Raw genomic sequence first — 19,665 nt, forward strand, 5'->3', positions numbered from 1 at the left:
CATGAGTTGGTATGCCTGACCACACAGTCCATGGCAGAATGAGGGGAGGATCCAAAAGACCTGTACCCTGACACAATAGCCCAGATATCTAGCAAAATATGGAGGGGCAGGAGAAATGGAAAACCTGTTGTAGATGAAGTACAAGTACGACCAGTGGGCCACTCTTCTGGAGTATCAGCCTTCTAAAAGATGTGGGTGATGAAGATTGTTGAGCCCCAGGTCTTAAAGGATGGTGGACTGGGACCTATAAGGTAGAGGAACAAAAAGGGGAAGTCACCTATCTGGTGGACCTCAAGACATGGAGGAATCTCTTTAGGTTCCATAAAAGTTAGCCACATCAGGCCTCATTTAGAGAGGTCTGAAGTCACTATGCTCTTGTTGACAGACTGAGATAAATCTTGTAGATCTCCTGTCTGCCATTGAGCAAGGTGAGTCATTGGAATGTCAATGGAATCTCTATATCACACTGACTCCAGAACAGGAGAGAGAATACCACCAGTTGCTGACATTAATTTCTCAGCATTTCTCTATAGCCAGAAGCTCACTGACTGATGTACCCCTGTAATTGACACAGGGGCAGTGTGCCTGTCAAGAATAATACCCACAGGCTGTCTGATAAAGTAAGAGTCAGCATCAAGGATGAGGTTTCCAAGATGTTAGATTTAGGGTAACTGAGCCCTCCTGTAGTTCCTGGTCCAGTTCAGAGTTACTGGTACCCAATGCTGCCACACCAGGCACCACCCCATAAATGAAGTTCTTTGTGGATTACAGACATCTCAATTCAGTCACCAGGGCTGATGCTCACCCAACTCCCAGAGCTAATGAGCTCCTTGATTGGTTGGAGTCTGCCAAGTCCCTGGGTATGTTTGATCTTACATCAGGATGCTGTATTCTCCACTACAAAGGGTCACTACCACTTTTGAGGCGATGCCTGTTTGGTTACAGGAGGCCCATGCCACCTTCCAGAGGCTTGTAAAAAATCAGGTCCTGGCTGTACTATAAAACTTCAGTGCGGCCTAATGTGATGAATTTGCTGTTTTCAGCTTCTGCTGGAATGACCACCTGCACCACCTGCAGGAAGTGCTTCAGGCCTGCAAAAGGCAGCCCTGAGTATCAGTAAATGCCAATTAGGGCAAGGATATTTTATATACATTTTTACACCTACATTTTGGAGGAAAAGTGTGGCCTATATATCGCAAGATTCGACCCATTATGGCTTGCAATTCTCCTAAGAACCAGATGACTGCATTCTTGTACCTCAATGAGTATTGCAGGAGATTTTTAAAGAGCTATGGCACCTTTCTTGTCCCCTTAAATGAGCTGACTTCCAGGAAGCAGCCCAAAAAGTTAAATCGGACAGAGGTGTAACAGAAAAAAATCAATACCTTGAAGGAAGCCATGTGCAGATAACCGGCGCCTAACACCCCTGACATCTCTAAAGAATGTGTAGTTCATACCAGTTCTTCAGAATACGGCTTTGGGGATGTTTTGCCACAGCTAAACTATGAGGGCTTGGACTAACCTGTCTCCTTCATCAGCATGAGGCTACTTACCAGGGAACCGAGGTGGAATGCAATTCAGAAAAAAAACCATTTGCAGTGGCCTTGGCATTAAGGAAGTTGAAACCATACTTTTTTGGGACTCATTTCAAAGTTCAGATAGACACAGACCCCATCAGGTGTCTGAAACAAATGTGTGGTGAGAATCCAAAACTGTTGAGGTGGCCTATCTCCCTAATGGAAATGAATTTCACAGTGCAACATCATCCTTGGGCTACACCCCACTGGTGACAGGCCAATCCTGTGTTTTCTGTCTTAGTGATGAGAGTCATCATTTGTGTGGTATTGCCTTAGGCTTCTGCCATCTGCTGCTGAACTTATTTTTGTTCACCATGGAACTCTGTGAACTTTACACCTGCCAACAAATGGAAAAGTTTGTGCATTATTTTTTTTAAATGTGATAAAACTAGCTTACACCAGATTGGCACATTCAATTTACTTATAAGTACCCAAGACCATAAATGAAATGCTACCAGTGGACTGCAACACTCACTCTGCCACCTACTGCAGTAGCTTTCTAAAGCATGTCTCCACATCTGTCACTGCAGCCAGGGTGTGCAGTTTTGAATGGTAATTTCCACCAAGCAAAAATAAACCTTTTGCCAGGCCCAAACCTTCCTTTTTAATATCTGTAAGTCATTCTCAGTTAGGCATTAAGAGTCCATAAAGCAGGGTGCATTTTATAAAAGTAGACATGTAATTGTAATGTTTTACATATCCCAGTAGTGAAAAAAAAGTTTTTACTGTGACACGGTTGTCTCTCTCATTGTTTAACTCTAGTTTAGACTGATACAGTTAATAAGTGCTAAATGTATTCAGGTAATAGCTTGAAAAGTATTTCAAGGACTCATTTTAATAGTTATTTAAAATCTTATCTAAAGGTCAAGTCAAGTTGCATATGACTATTATGTAAATTAGACTTTTAGACAGTTGTAATTTTCCTGCCTCACGTCCAAAGGTTTTCCTGCCAGTGCACAACTGCCACCTGGCTCCTGATGAACCCCTGCAGTGACATGTGTGCTGCTCCCAGACAATGGGCTCTAGGTGTGGGAAGGAAGTCAGCCCAGCACCTTCCTAATCTTCAAAAGATGCATACCATGTCACTGGCAGTTGAAGCTCACACTTAGACCTGCCTCCCTTCTGTCACTATAGTCAGGTTGGCTCCAATCCATGGACGAGGGGAGGAACCAATGCTCAAACCCTGTGGGAGGAGACTAATGGACACAACTGGTTTGTGGGGTGGGCAAAGAATAGCCCTGCACCCAAAGACTGGCACTGGGCATAGATACGAATTCCAAAGACCTCTCCTCAAGGCATTCCTGGACCAGTGAAGAATCAGAAGTTCTCTGCTGTCTGCTGAACTCGAGAGAAGAATGGACCTGTTAGCCTTGAAAACCAGGTCTCAAGACATGACTCCACAGGTTAACTGACTGACCTCCTGTTTGAGCTAGAGGGTCAAAACACATTTCCAGAGTCCTATCCCTCTGCTGCTGCCCAGCCGTGCAGTGCCAATTGGACCTGCCCTGGATCCTGATAATGCACTCTGTTACAGCGAGTCTTAGCCCACAAGTAGTGCCCCTCAGGCCCTGGAACTGTGGCTGGTGTTAGAGTGTACTCCTTATCTTCATAAACTGCAAGAAGTGGAACTTAGCAAGGAAATGTTTTTGACAACTTTTTTTACCAGGAGAATTGATCGGGAGTGGAGTCGAAAAAGCTATGTTAAAAAAAAACTGTAGTTCAAAATGGTGAAGAAAAAGTTTAAAAAAACATTGCAAACTAATAAAAAGTTAAAACAAGTGCCAAAACATAACACACAAAAAAATATACATAGGTAAATGTCTGCATCCAATCTCTAGTGATACTGTATGCCTGTACAAAGTAGGACACAACATATGTTCAGAGGCCGGACCTACTGCCCAATTGTCTACTGACATAGCAGTATGCCATGTGTAGTGGGGTTCCCCTCCTGGTGAAGGGGTTAGACATGCTACAATTATAAATGGGTCAAAACAACCCAGAAATTCACTGAAAAAAGTGATGTCAGCAATGATATCATTTGAAATGTCATGTGATGTCATTTAACATGTCAAGAGTGATGTAATTTGTGAGGTTATAAGCAGTGAATGAGGAGAAACAAGATATAATTATTGAGTAGACTATAACATTCATATTTCTATATGTTTTCAATTTTCAACCATTAGTTGTTGTCTAAATGTCACCTAAATATAACAGCATTTGAAATATTGTGTCTTTCAGTGTATTAAGTGGCATATACATATACAACAGTTTTCTTCAGTTTACATTTATTTACCTATGATGTAAAAGTTTCCTGACCAAATGCATGAAACCTTACCTTATATGTGAAAACTCCCAATGTAATGCCCATAATGTGAACAGCCATATTTTATTGCTTCAGATGTAAAAGCTGCACACCAGATATAATTATCACTTCCTTCATTAGAAGTCCCACTTTTTCTGATGAGTGGGTTCTGAATAGGTTGGATGTTTGTTGTGGTTTCTTAATTCTTCACAAACTGACAAAGCCTTTTGTAAATAAGAATCTGTCTTTATGACACACCATCCTTTACTCAATATTACCAAACTTTCCACCTCACCTTGAATTATTCAGTATGATGTATATCAGCAAGTCCTACAACACTGCAGAGTGCAGTTTACTTCACTCAGTAAATTTCAATGTCCTGTGACAAATTACAGGCTGTTCCCCATATTCAGAAGCCACAAATGTGCTTCAAGAGATAGCAAAATTTGACACTTTTATCATTATTCAATATAGTTCAGCAACATAAACACTAAAAGCCCGATGGCAGAGGGGAATACTCCATCACAAACATAAAGGATATCCCTTCAGCAGTATTACAATTCTATTATGTAGTATGCAGATTGTAATACAGTGGACAGGATATTGGTCACATTTGTGATGAAGTATTTCCTCCATCAACATCTAAGTCAGGCCCCAAGATAGCAGAAACAATTTATATTGTTTTAATTTTCTAGTGCTCTGCTACACAGAAAAATGTAATCTTTTTATTCTTTTAAGGTCTGGAGGAATGGCAAGTGCCCAAAGACTATTTTTCTGGGAAGGAGTTAACGTCCCTGCATGGCTTTTTAGAGAGTGTGCATGCCTGCCTCAATTTTCCATTACAAGATGTAGATTTTTGAACACCGCCTCTCCCAAAGTGACCATCATGTGTGATCTTGAGGTTTCTCACAGGGATTGAGACCCTAAGCAGTAGTCCATGGTTGGATGGGCACAGCACAACTTATATGCTTTCTCCCATGAACAAGTGTGACTACTTTCATCTCACCAGCTTGCAGGCTACTGCCATTGTTAGTAGCAATTCCAGTAGTAGGACAATCCTTTCTTATTGTCAACATGTTTCTAAATTAGTCTTCCAGTCACCTGCAATTTAGTCTTTCAATCAGCCATGTGGAACATGGGTGTATCATGTGTGTACTATATAATATGTGTAGAGGTTGTGTGAAAGATGTTGTGTAATATGCAATAGAATGGGCAGCCTCCAATGCCCCTAAATACTTGTTTTTTTTCCCTGGCAATTGACTCCCAGATCCACCCCACCATGTTGCACAACCCTTTCAGCAAATAGTTTGGCAGGACCAGTCTGACTCGAGCAGGTTAAAAGGTAGAATTTCCCAGAATGGGTCTAGGAGCTAGCCTATGTAATACACTGTCTGAAACTAGTATAAAGATGTAGTGGAAATTTCCAGCCAGTCTACCAAGTTTTCTCTAACAGAATCGTGACTCCCACACTAATGGTGCCCAAGAAAATAGTTGGTGCTCTGGGATTGGAGTATCTAGCACAAACTTCCCTTTACAGGTTGAGGACAAGAGCCTTGAAAAGTGTGACAACGTGCAAGGAGAAGCTGCCTTGAGCCTGCCTGAAGTATGGTGATGACCACCTACTGCAGACTGATATTAAGAGACATCCTTGCATTAGGAAGAAGCTGCCTAGACCAGAACAGTGAACCAAACAATTTGGATTTGTAGAAATGTGATGAATTATCATGACAAGGAGAGGCTGAAAATCAATCTTATTCAAATGAATTTGATTGCTCTGGACTTTTATGCTCATGACATTGAATTTGCTATTATTGAAAACAGATTCCTGCAGATCGACAACAAAAGATACGAAAATTAACTGAAACAACCCATAGTGCCAAATAATTGTGGCCAAAATACCGATAACATATAAAAGGAAGGCATTTTTGTTAACACATTAGAATTGATATTTGGCTGTCTATAAATGTTCTACAGTTACAGCAGAACCTGAAGTAATGCTAATATTTACTTTAAACGTTTTTGGAAAACGGGTTGCCAAATTGTATAATTAGAAAGAGACTGTAGTGTATAGGAATTGCTATGTATTGTGCTGTATTTGTACCAAAATAGAATAAGGTTTGGAGTTGATGGGGATACTTCATTTGTGAATGTGAATGCAAGTTTTACTAGGAAAGGATTTATTAAGGGGTTATAAAAGTATTTCTCTCAAAAATATGCGTCTGATTTCTTTCAGGTGAAGTTTCTGGTCCTCAAAACATTTTTCCATTTCATAACAATATAGGACCTCATTACAACCCTGGCGGTAAATGGCGCCTACCGCCATGCTGACGGCCGCCAACATACCGTGAAGTGGCAGTAATCTGCCACGGGTATTATGACCCACAATGAGAATACTGCCATAATACAGACACCCACACAAATCCGCCACATCAAAGGTCAGTGATAAACTGGCGATAGCAAAATCCACACTGTCACGCCAACAGGAATACGCCCACAATATCACAACCCACGAATCAACGCAGCAGTCTTTCAACTGTGGAAAACCAATGGAGGTATAGACAGCTGCGCTCAAAATACACACACACTTACAAAACACAACCATATTGGACAATTCAAAATACACACACCTGATACACATACACACACCACACCCACACACCCACAACACTATAAAACACACATCCACAATACCCACAGCCCCTTACAACCAAAAAAAGAGACCAAGCACAGAGAGACAAGCAGAGGGCACACACTCACTCAAAGGCACAGAACACCATCACCCATACACCATCCATTCACATCATATTATACATCCCAACACATCACCCCACATAACACCACACACATATCACTCACATCGCATCATGGCACCTCAAAGACACGCCAGGTTTTCTGAGGAAGAGCTTAGGGTCATGGTGGAAGAAATCATCCAGGTAGAGCCACAGCTATTCGGATCACAGGTGCAGCAGACGTCCATTGCAAGGAACATGCAGCTATGGCGGAGAGTCGTGGACAGGGTCAACGCCATGGGACAGCATCCAAGAACAAGGGATGACATCAGAAGGAGGTGGAACGACCTATGGGGAAAGGTGCGTTCCATGGTATCAAGACCCCAGATAGCAGAACAGAGGACTGGCGGTGGACCCCCGCCTCCTCCCCCACAACTAACAACATGGGAGAAGCAAGTCTTGGCGAATATGCATCCTGAGGGCCTCGCAGGCGTAGCAGGAGGACTGGACTCTGGTAAGGCTAATCTTTACTACTTTATCCCCCATACCCTACCTGCATGCTATCATATACCCCCACCGGTACCCTCACTTCTCTCACTCCATCACCTCACACCACCCTACCATCACAACACACACATCCCAATCCCACGCCCTGCATGCAACAACAATGCATGGACACCCATCACAGACCTGCATGGACACCCATCACCACAGCATGCCCAGTAGAGAGACCCACCAAGCCCACACAATCAGCAATTGTACAAGGCCAAAGGGACAGGGAAAGAACAAATCTAGAAGGGAAACACACCCATTGCACAAGATGGCACACACAGATACAATAACAATGCATTTACATCCCAACAGGACCACTACCCAATGTCACTGGACAGGAGGTGCCAGCTACATCCAGTCCCCCCACAGAAGAGGCCCACAGTGATGACAGCAGCTCTGCATACCTGAAACATGATGACCAACCTGGCCCATCTGGGACCTCTGGACAGTCGGTTACCCTGCCACAGTCCCAGACCACCACAGAGCCTCCCCTCTCAGGAAACACCACCACAGCACCCACCCAGAAGGCCCATGCCATTGTCCCCAGGACACGTAAATCAGCAGTGTCTCCACCACTACAGGGACCCCAGGTAACCCCACTAACCCAGGACGATCAGGGACCTGGGGTCAGTGGCAGTTGGCACATGGTTCAGGGGACAGAGGCACAGGACAACAGGGAAGCTGGGAGGACTGCTGTGCGACAGGGGGAGGACAGGCCCAGGGAATCGACCCTCCACGAGGCACTCTCAAACATCATGGGAGCATACCACCATTCCCAGGAGACCAAGGGCACGGTACTGGCCAAGTTTCAGGAGACCCAGCGGCTGCAGGAGGGACAGTACCTGGGGATCAGGGATGACCCTGCATAAATCTACAGCATCCTGGTCACCATTGCAGGGGTGCTGGCTGATATGGGCAAGACCATAAGGGATGCAGTGGCAAAACAAAGGGCCCCTGACACTAGCCAAACTGATGAACAGCCTTCCACCTCTGCCGGTGTTAGTGGACAGGAGGCCCCACCACTGGACCAACAGGCCACCACCACCCCACCCCCTGCAGAAAGAGAACCACCCCGCAAACGGTCCCTGCGATCCAGGCAGAAGACAGAGAACATTGCCAGGACCCCTGCCAGGAAATAGGACACTCCTGATTGTCATCCATCTGTCCCACTCAGTTACCCTGTCCACCTTAAACTGTCATTGCTCCCCTTCCTATGCCCCCTTGGACAATGGACCTGTGATGCCATGAGACTGGCCTCTACCATGGACCTTCCTCCACTATCCCCCCAGCCCCTTGCACATACCCCTATACTTATTAGCGCCTTCAATGAACACCCTTGAAACAAAGACCAATCTGGAGTCAGTCTGATGATTCACAAATGTATTACTACAACATTAGCAAAGCATTGCAAGGTTTATGTTCTTTTACACATACCAATGTATGACAGTTGTTGGCACCAGTACACTTAGCATAAGCCAGAATGGGGATCACAGATCTGAAAAGACGAAATCCAAAGGGAACAGTCAGTGTCCATAGACAGAGGGTAAGAGGCTGCCATGTACAATGCCCTAAAGTATAGTGAAATGTGAAGAGGAGTTACAGTCTCTTACCTGTGTGTCACTGGAAGTACTGCAGGATAATGTTTGTTCTGTTGTCAACATCTTCTTCCTCTGCCTCCTCTTCCTCACTGTCCACAGGCTTCACCGCTGCCACAAGATCATCACAAGGCTTATCCTCCAGCAGAAAAGGCACCTGGCATCTCAATGCCAGGTTGTGAAACATACAGCATGCCACGATGATCTGGCACACCTTCTTGGGTGAGTAGTACAAGGAGCCACATGTTAGATGGAGGCACCGGAATCTGGCTTTCAGGAGGCCGAATGTCCTCTGAATAATCTTCCTAGTTCGCCCATGTGCCTCATAATAACGTTCCTCTGCCCTTGTCCTGGGATTCCTCACTGGGGTCAGTAGTCATGACAGGTTGGGGTAACCAGAGTCACCTGCAAATATCGAGGGACAATTGTGAGATGCACACTAACCCTTAGGGACAACCCCATACCCAGACACCTACTCATACTGTGTGGGGACCTTGGGCTCACCTGTTAGCCACATCCAGTGCCTCTGGAGTTGGCCCATCACATAAGGGATGCTGCTATTTTGCAGGATATAGGTGTCATGCACAGAGCCTGGATATTTGGCATTCACATGGGAGATGTACTGATCCGTCAAACACACCATTTGCACATTCATTGAATGATAGCTTTTTCTATTCCTGTACACCTGGTCATTTCTGCAGGGGGGGAAAATGCCACATGTGTGCCATCAATAGCACCAATGATGTGGGGGATATGCCTCAGGGCATAGAAGTCAGCTTTCACTGTGGCCAAATTCTCCACCTGGGGGAACACGATGTAGCTGCGCATATGTTTCAGCAGGGCATAAAACACCCTGCTCAACACATTTGAGAACATTGGCTGAGACATCCCTTATGCCATGACCACTGCAGTTTGGAAGGAGCCACTTGCCAGGAAATGGAGCACTGACAGGACCTGCACTAGAGGGGGTATACCTTTGGGCTGGCAGATAGCTGACATCCGTCTGGCTCCAATTGGGCACACAGTTCTTGTATTGTGGCACGATCCAGTCTGTATGTGATTATAATGTGTCTGTCCTCCATTGTCGACAGGTCCACCAGGGGTCTGTACACGGGAGGATGCCACCATCACATCATCAGCCTCAGCAATTGTAGTCTATGGAGGAGAATGGTGAGCAGAAGGTAATTAACCACAGAAGCAGGGTGTGAAATTGAGAGTCAGTATATGTGTCAATATGTGCTGTTAGGTGCCATGGCATGTGCCCCCCTGAAATGGCGGCTGCCTGACCTGTGAGGAGGGATAAGGGGAAATGAGGTAACTGTGCTGGCGTTGTGCAGCATTGCGGTAGGTGGTTGAAGACTGCCACGCAACTCTGCATTGGTTATCATTGGGTCCTACGGGTTCCAGGAGCCAATGGCGATGTACGCTGGCGGTGACGCTATGCACCGCCACGGATATCACTGCCATTTTCTGCCCATTCACTCACTTGATACTTGACTATCAACAGGAGGGGAACTACACTGCAAGTGCTGCTGTGACCTGAGTCTGGAAGTGACAATGGCTCATGTGTCTGGGGAAAGGGCCCCTGCCTTCACTGCGGAGGAGTTGGAGAAACTGGTGGATGGGGTCCTCCCCCAGTACACGCTACTCTACGGTCCTCCAGGCAAACAGGTGAGTACACTGTGAGCATGATGTGTGGGCAATGCCTGTTTGGAGTGGTGTGCATGGAAACCACATGTTGGGGGGTGCTAAGGCGTCCTGGCCTGACTGCTGCTTGAGAAGTGATCACTGTATGTGCATCAGGGCATGGGTGGGAACTGGTAGGCAATGAGTATGATGCTTCAGATGGGTGAACAATTACATTTTCCGCTGTCTTTACCCTCTAGGTCAACGCCCACCAGAAGAAGGGTATTTGGCGTGCCATTGCCAAGGAGGTGCTGACCCTGGGGGTCTATCACAGGTGGAGCACCCACTGCCGCAAATGATCGGAGGACCTGTGCTGCTGGAGCAAGAAGTTGGCAGAGGCCCAGCTGGGGCTGGCCTCCCAACGTGGAAGGGATTCCCGTTGCACCATGACCCCCCTGATGTTTCGCATCCTGGTGGTAGCCTATCTGAAGTTGGATGGGCGCTTGCGGGCATCACAGCAGCCACAAGGGGGTGAGTACCATTTCAGACAGTTGACTTTGCGTGCTTTAGGAACTAGCTGGGTGGGGGATGTGGGCTGTGGGTGCCCCTAGGCCACGGCGATCATGCCAGGGTAGGTCTCTTGTTTGCAGGCTCTGAAGCACCCCTACCCCAATGGTACAAGTGGCCAACTACTAGTGTGCAGGGTCCTGTGGGTGTCAGGTGTGCAGGTGCTGGCGTTAGGCATTGTACCCCATGGGCTGGTGACTACCTTAGTGAGTGGTTGGGCATGGCCTAGTGCATAGGGCAGCTCAGTGTGTGTTGTGTACGCCTACTGTAGTGGTGTTGCTGGCATTGACAATGTGTGTCCTATGTCTATCCCCCCTTCTTGTTTTGTCACCCTGTCCTTGTGTGCATTAGCATCATCTGGCGGAGGAGCAGAGGCAATGGCGATGGAGGGTGCTGCATCCCACATAGCCCAGGAGGGTGAATTCACGGAGGGTGAAGCCACCAGTGGGACGGAGGGCGAGGGGAGTTCCACGACAGGGACAGGAGGGGAGACCAGTGACCGCGACTCCTCCTCTGATGGAAGCTCCCTGGCGGTGGCAGACACGTCTATGCCCACCCCAACAACAGGTACAGCCACCACCCCCTACCAGCACCTCCCTCCCAGCAGCCCCTCAGCGTGTTTCCTGTGCCCGCTCACCCAGGAGGGTGGGCATCTCCTTCGCCCCAGGCACCTCAGGCCCTGCCCCAGTCAGCCCTGCTGCCCTCAGTGAGGAGGCTATTGACCTCCTGCGATCCCTCACTGTTGGGCAGTCAACCATTCTGAATGCCATCCATGTTGTCGAGAGGAATTTGCAACAAACAAATGCATACCTGGAGGGCATTCATTCTGGAGTGGCAGCCTGACAGATAGCATTCCAGGCTCTGGCCGCAGCACTGATGGCAGCCATTGTCCCCATGTCCAGCCTCCCCCTCCAACTTCCACTACCCAAACCCAATCCCCTCTACCTCAGCCTATCCCAAGCACACCTTCAGACCAGCATGCACACACATCAACACACAAAAGTGGCTCAGGAAAACATAAGCACCACACATCATTACACAAGCACCATACCCATGCACACATACCAACGTCCACTGCCTCCACTGTGTCCCCTTCCTCCTCTTCCTCCACTTGACCTCTTCCCTACACCTCCCCCCCATCCTTCCCCTCGGGCAACGATGTCTAGATCCCAGGCCAGCACCTCAGCCACCAAATCGGCATCCGATGAGGTCCCTGCAAGTCCGGGAAGATCAAAGGGGGCACCTGTCAGGGCTGCCAGTGTGCAACCTAAAGATGGTAAGTACCACCCAATTCTGCCACCTGCTAAGGTTGAGAAGGGGCTGGCATGCAGCAAGGAAAAGTCACACCACCCACCTAGCAAGGCCTCATCCAAACACAAAGAGGACAGTGCTAAGGTCCCAGCAGCGACTACCAAGGTGGGGAAGGGCCACAAAAGCAAGGGCAAGTCACCTCGGGGCATGGAGTCTCCTGGTGATGGTCTGGTGACCACCATTTCCCCAGACAGGCCAGCAACCTGTACCACGGTCAGCACCATCGCACCGCCCGCCACCTGCACTGCCACCTGCCTCGCCATCTGCACAACCCCCTGCACCGCCGCTGCCACAAAATCAGTCACCAGCATCCTCCACAGTGATCAGCCATCCGAGGCTGCTGGAGATGGTCTCGTGTCTCCCTCCACTACTACAGACACCTGCACCACGGGCAGCACCGGCAGCATCTCCACCGCAGCCGCCACCACAGCCCCTGCCACCTGTACCGCCACATGCCCAGCCAGTGCCAGTACATTGGACATCAGCAGCATTCCCAGTGGGCAGCCATCCGAGGCTGCAGAAGACGTCCTGGACACTGCAGACACCAAATGAGGCACCACTACCAGCACTGGCACTACCAGCAGTTTGCAGCCTAAGTCGCCGCAGTATGGAGTGTGGCTCTGCCTCCATGGAGTATCATGGTACCTGTTCCCTGCACATCTCGTAGCTCAGACACCAAGGTGAGGGTATGGGAACTGCCACACCGCAGGTGCAGCATCACTGGGCACAATGCCCCCTCCAGAACCAGTGGAGAGATGCATCCTCTCCCCCTTCCTTGGCAGGATGAAGCACACTGGGCACAAAGCCCTCTCCAGAACCAGTGGAAGAAGGCATCCACTCACCCCTTCCTTAACAGGATAAAGCACACTGGGCACAAGGCCCCCTCCAGAACCAGTGGAGAGAAGCATCCACTCACCCCTTCCCTGACAGGATGAAGCACACTGGGCACAAGGCACCCTCCAGAACGAGTGGAAGAATGCATCCACTCATCCCTTCCTTGGCAGGATGAAGCAGACTGGGCACAAGTCACCCTCCAGAACCAGTGGAGAGATGCATCCACTCAACCCTTACTTGGCTGGATGAAGCAGACTGGACACAAGGCCTCCTCTAGAACCAGTGGACAGATGCATCCACTCAACCCTTACTTGGCTGGATGAAGCAGACTGGGCACAAGGCCCCCTCCAGAACCAGTGGGAGAAGGCATCCACTAGAGAGACTTTGGCTTTACACTCCCCAGGACCAAGCAGTGGGCAAAGCACCAACTAGAGAGACTTGAGAGAGTGTGGCTTTGCACTCCACAGGACCAAGCACTGGGCAAACCCACTTGAGAGACTGTGGCTTTGCACTCCACAGGACCAAGCTGTAGGCACGGTGCCCCCTCCAGGAGCAGTGGCATAGTACCATCTTCCGGCTGAGGTGCCTCCCCTTCCCCATCCCCCTGAGGTGCCTGTGTTTTTTCAACCTGAGGCCCCTGCAGTGTTCTCTCTGTTTTGAGGCAGGTGTCATGTGTGGGCTTCACACATGATTTTTGGGACCACTGGTCCACGGACATTTACAAGGGACAGTGTACGGCCTTCTGTACATAATGTAAATATTTGTATATACTGAATTATTTTTAATCAATTGCTATATCTGAATGTTCCAAAACATCACTGGTTAAACTAATTTCCTTTTGTCCTTGCATTCTTCCAGGGGGTGACTTGGTGTATCTGTCATGTTGTTGGATGTGTTAGTGTGTATAGTGTTGTGGGTGAGGGTGGGTGGTGGGGGTGTTGCATGCTGTGTGTGTGTGTGTAACTCTCTTTCACCTGTGGTAGGTGCGGTACTCACCGTCGTCAATGCCGCCACCTTCTTTCTATGCCCTGGTGTATTAGTAGATACACCAACATGAGGAGGACCTGCAATTTGGGCTCCATGGTGTCCTGGTTCTTCGTGGAGTGTCAGAAGGTGAGTTCTTCCCCTTCAGTGGAGTGTTTCTGCCGTGCTTTTGATGGCATTAGTACCGCCCTGGAAAAGCTGGCGGATTGGCCTCTAATAATAGGGTGGCGGTACATTGCCTTCCGCCTGTCTGTTGGCGGTGACTGCCGCGGTGTTTGTTGCTACCGCCGTGGCGGTCGGAGTGTTAAAGTGGCTATCTGTGTTGGCGGTTTCCGCCGTGGTCGTAATCCCATTTTTTTACCCCCAGCCTGTTAGCGGAGTTACCGCTGCTTTAACACCGACTGCCAGGGTTGTAATGAGAGCCATAGTGTTCAACAGTGGCTTTTAAAGAAGATTACTAATTTTGTTTCCACATGTTTCATTCAACGGTGTTTATTTCCGCTTAATTCTGAATTTTCTACCTAGATATCTTTGTCAATCCTATACACCTTAGAAGGCTATTGCCCTTGTTAACACCAGGTACACTCTACCAGGTGGTCCCCCCCTTAACCCATATCTTCTGCTGTCTAAGGATACAGCACACTATTGCTTGATGCTTAAACACATTTAGGAAGTGTCTGCAAGTACAGTCCTGCCTCACACGTAAGAACTTGGACGATGAAGCGCAGGGAGAGAAACTCGACATGTGGACGAATAGGTTTTAGCTTTGTTTTACAATTATGAACTGCTTCCATCCATATCTCCTTTTCATGCTCATGTAACGGCAGTATCCTTTCCATTACGAATACTAATTAAAAGTTCTTTGTTTGAAATATCCAGTCTATCGACTTTTCAACACATTTGATTATGCATATCAGTCTCACAGTTTGAAGCATCGACGTTCTGCTTTCTCTAACATATCTAAATATGCTCTCATATTGGATGTCTAACCTGCTGCAGCCTTTCTTTCTTTTTTGGTTTATATAGCAAAACGCATGTCACTAATAACATTAGAAGGCTTAACAGTTAGAGAGAGCTCCAAAAAAACATAACCGATTGGCCTGCTAGAGCTGTCATTAGAAAGACTTGTTCCAGATTTATATAAAATCTATCATGAACTCCAAATTAATTTGGATAAATAGAAAAGGGTCACTTAATTACACTTCCTAGGGTAAACTGATAAATTATTATAAACAAATACACGTCCCAAAGGAGAAAGTAGTGATCATGTCATCATTATCATATTAGGGAAATATTAGCAAACAACTTTCTCCTCATCAGTGTGCTGACCGAAAGTATTTAGAGATTATGTGAATGTAGTTCTGTGAGTGCAGTGTGACATCTAGAATGAATCCTTAAGATTATGAGAAATGTGAAGAAGATTCCTAATACTTTCATGTCGAAGCTCTTCTATATTTTGACATAAACTATGCTCTGAACATAAATTCTGATCTGACAAGGGGTTTACCAAGGAATCCCATGGAAGTTTTTAAAGTAAAGGTCTTGAAACCAGCTCCCTCAATAAAAATGGTTTTCATGAAAAGAAACTAAAGAAACGTTCTTACTTTTCCTTTAGGGGCGCACAGAAGTAACGCTGTTTATAGTGCTGGTACAGCAGCTGGTTGGAATCTGATTCCTGCCAGTATCCCCACAGCAAAATCCAGCGATTACAAGATTGAGCCCAGGATGGGGAACCACCTGCAAATATGGTTCCAAATTGGTTGACAGCTGGTTCCAATTTTGAAGACATTAGCAATGCTGGGGAGCAGGGCTGACAATGACAGCTCATAGCTTTGAGATTTCAGGTGAGAAAGGCTTACAAAGATTTACCAAATCTGGTTGCAAGATACAGAATATGTTCGTTAAGCGGTATCTGGGAATCTACATTTATTTGCATTAATTGTTTTATTTTAAATAACGTGAATTTCCCTTTGGAGGCAAGATGCTTTTCTCCTACTGCACTACATGTTTTAAAAAGACGATAAATGGCACTGACGTTTTACAATTTCTCGACAATTATCAGACAGCCTTCCTTTTCAACTAGATTAAAGTATAGTAAACAGGCCCAGACTGGGACAGAAAATAGGCCTGGGTAGCAAAGTAAATGTATCCCTGTTAATGAATTAAAAAGTTAAAAAAAAGTGGCCCATATTTGCATACTGGTGCAGATTAGTAAAGACACTGCATAAGTATTTTGCAAAGTATGAAAGTGCATGAATATGAGCTTGTCGCCAGCTATGTTTGTTTTTATATCAGGGAAATCAACAGTAAAATCAGCGGCCCAGCAGACCATACAAAAAGGACCACAAACAGCCAAAGAACGGCCCACCCAATGGACCAGTCCTAATCTGTTAATCAGTGTTATCCGTTTTCCATTTTGACTCATATTTGCTTCCTTTCTTTGTTTCGTCTTTCTCTCAATAGTTTTGGATCTTTTAAAAAAAAATGAAGGATGGCGATCCCGTGTGCTCTACATGCTAATCTGGTGCAGGATAGGGAATTAATTATATTTTTCCCGTTAAATACTTTTAACTCAATACACGTGCCAGCGAGCGGTCCATTAAGAGGGTGTTGCGGAAATGTATAGGGAGGGGCAGAGAGTAGTACGTGGCTTCCTCGCGAAAAACAATGTATGAAATGGAGCGTAGTGAATTTCCTTTAATGACATGCTTAAAATGTGAACAATTAAAACAACCGTGTGGCAACTTTAAAGAGGCTCTTTGAATATTGAATATTGTAAATATCCCATTTATTTCGATAAAATCAGCAAAAATGCTGACTTACCTTTACTGTTGGAAATACAGCAAGCAACATCGAGATGTTCAGACCGCTCTCTGCCAAGGGAGACTGAACGTCAGAGCTGTTACCTGGCTCTAAAACGTGTCGGTTCTGCAAATAAAAGTTAACTTTTGCAAATGAAAGTGGACGATGTCAGTACGTTGTGTCCCTCTAGTCTTATAATGCCCATGGGCTACTCTAAAACAATCGTCCGCTCATAATGAAACAAAAGCAAATTTTGGTACAGAGGCACTACTAAGTTAGAATTTAAATATACAATTATTACCTTATTCAAATTAAGAATATGGTCAGCATTACAGTGAAGCAGCACACGGAGAATTCTGGATGGGACCCCAGTACAATTATTCGTTCATCTTGCCCTTGCCTCACCAGATAGGCCATCCTTCTCCACTTCTTACACCTGTGTGTATAAACTCAATGAATACTTGTAGGAGAATGTTCAGAAATATTAAAAGCGGTAATGTGGTCCTGAGATACAGTATTGGTGTTTGTTCTGTACTACGGTTTTCTAGGTTTTTCTAAATAGGACAGCTGGGCCTGCCAGAGTGAAAATAGCTGTTAGGGCATTGTCACTATAAGAACATGGTAACATTATTCTTCTGCATGTCCCACTTCTAAATACAGTAATACGAAACAATGCCCCCTAGACATAGGAATGCAACAATACTACCAGCAAAATGGTTATATATGCCAAACCTTAGTTAGGAAAATGTTTATTTATAAAAGCACTGTATAATGGCACAGTCAGGGTGAGTGAACAATGTGATTGGTTCTCTCTCATTGGTAATACACACATAACAATAGTGAACAAAAGTGCATATCCAAAAAGAATAGCACAGACCGTTCTTGGCCAGTCAACAACAGAGAAAAGGGTCTATGATTTCAGTTGACATGACAGTCCCTATGGAGATAACGGTATTATCATCGGGACTCCAGATATAACTGAGCCTGAGAATCATGCTGAAAAAAGAAAAGATAGAGAGAGTAAGGAAATGGTAGCAAGAAAACAAGAAATGTTGTGTAATCCAAATGCTGCAGACACAAAAAAATTGTCACATTCTCGAACTACAGGTAACTAATGAAACATTTCCCCATAAGCACCAACTTCCTATAATTCCCTTTATAATGCATAACAAAACGGAACCAATTTTCCTCACCGAAATGTGATTAGAATACAATTGTTTGCCAGAAATACCTGCTTTATTTTCTAACAGATACTCATCATTCACCAAAACCATCCTTGCAAATATGGGTAAGAACTTGCTATAACATACAAAAAATGAATTTACCTGTAGTATTAATAGTCTCACCAAGGTAATCAAAGCTGAGTGCATAATGTTCACTTTCATGACTTCGTTTCAATTATCAGGGCAGATGTACAGACCTTCTGGATAGTCATCCTCTTTCAGGACTAAACTTTTAGAAACTAGATCCGGGCATAACTTGCATAATTCCTTGTAGCTAAATCAGGAAGAATTATCTAAAAATTCAACATTATTGCGCGAAATTCTGAATTTAGCACTATTTTTGTGTGCAAAAGTGCCTAATGTGAGGATGCATTTTACACTGAGAAATAGCACTAAATTGCAAATTTGCGGTCACAAAACAATCTTACATCCCCCTGCGAATCTCAATTAGTAAGGAACACCCTCAGAACACCCCTTCCTAAATGCGAGTCGCAATCCCTGTTTTGCTAGTTGGTAATTCCGACCCGACTCACAAAATAGGTTTGGTACATCGTACGTGCCCATTTTGCACTCACAAACGGTTATTTCTGCTGTTTGAAATTGCAAAAGGCATTGTACATGGGGCCCAGGTGTTGATAGGATGGGCCATCCTTTCAGGATAGCTTTGGATGCAGCTGTTCCCTGCCCTTCTTACATTTCAAAGGGCTGCCTCTAGCATGCACACAAAGTAACCTAACACCAGCATTTTGTCACCCCAGACGTCTTGGAGACTTGGCAGGGAAGACAGTCCAGGCTATCCCCCCACTTCAAAGCCTGGTACCAGGTTAAACATTGGACTTAGAACCCCTCTTTAGTAGACCACTTGACCTGGGGATGCTACAGAAGAAGAGCTGCCTTCTTTCCCAGAGGACTGCCCTGCTGCTTGTAGGAGGCTGGACTGGCTTGTAGTGAGTACCAAGGGGTACTTGCACCTTGCACCAGGCCCAGTTATCCCTTATTAGTGTATAGGGTGTCTAGCAGCTTAGGCTGATAGATAATGGTAGCTTAGCAGAGCAGCTTAGGCTGAACTAGGAGACGTGTGAAGCTACTACAGTACCACTTAGTGTCATATGCACAATATCATAAGAAAACACAATACACAGTTATACTAAAAATAAAGGTACTTTATTTTTATGACAATATGCCAAAGTATCTTAGAGTGTACCCTCAGTGAGAGGATAGGAAATATACACAAGATATATATACACAATAGCAAAAATATGCAGTATAGTCTTAGAAAACAGTGCAAACAATGTATAGTTACAATAGGATGCAATGGGGAAACATAGGGATAGGGGCAACACAAACCATATATTCCAAAAGTGGAATGTGAACCACGAATGGACCCCAAACCTATGTGACCTTGTAGAGGGTCGCTGGGACTATTAGAAAATAGTGAGAGTTAGAAAAATAACCCTCCCCAAGACCCTGAAAAGTGAGTGCAAAGTGCACTAAAGTTCCCCTAAGGACAAAATAGTCGTGTTAGAGGGAAAATGCAAGGAAAACACAAATCAGCAATGCAAC

Source organism: Pleurodeles waltl, chromosome 6 (genome assembly GCF_031143425.1).
Source record: "Pleurodeles waltl isolate 20211129_DDA chromosome 6, aPleWal1.hap1.20221129, whole genome shotgun sequence".
Lineage (NCBI taxonomy): Eukaryota > Metazoa > Chordata > Amphibia > Caudata > Salamandridae > Pleurodeles > Pleurodeles waltl.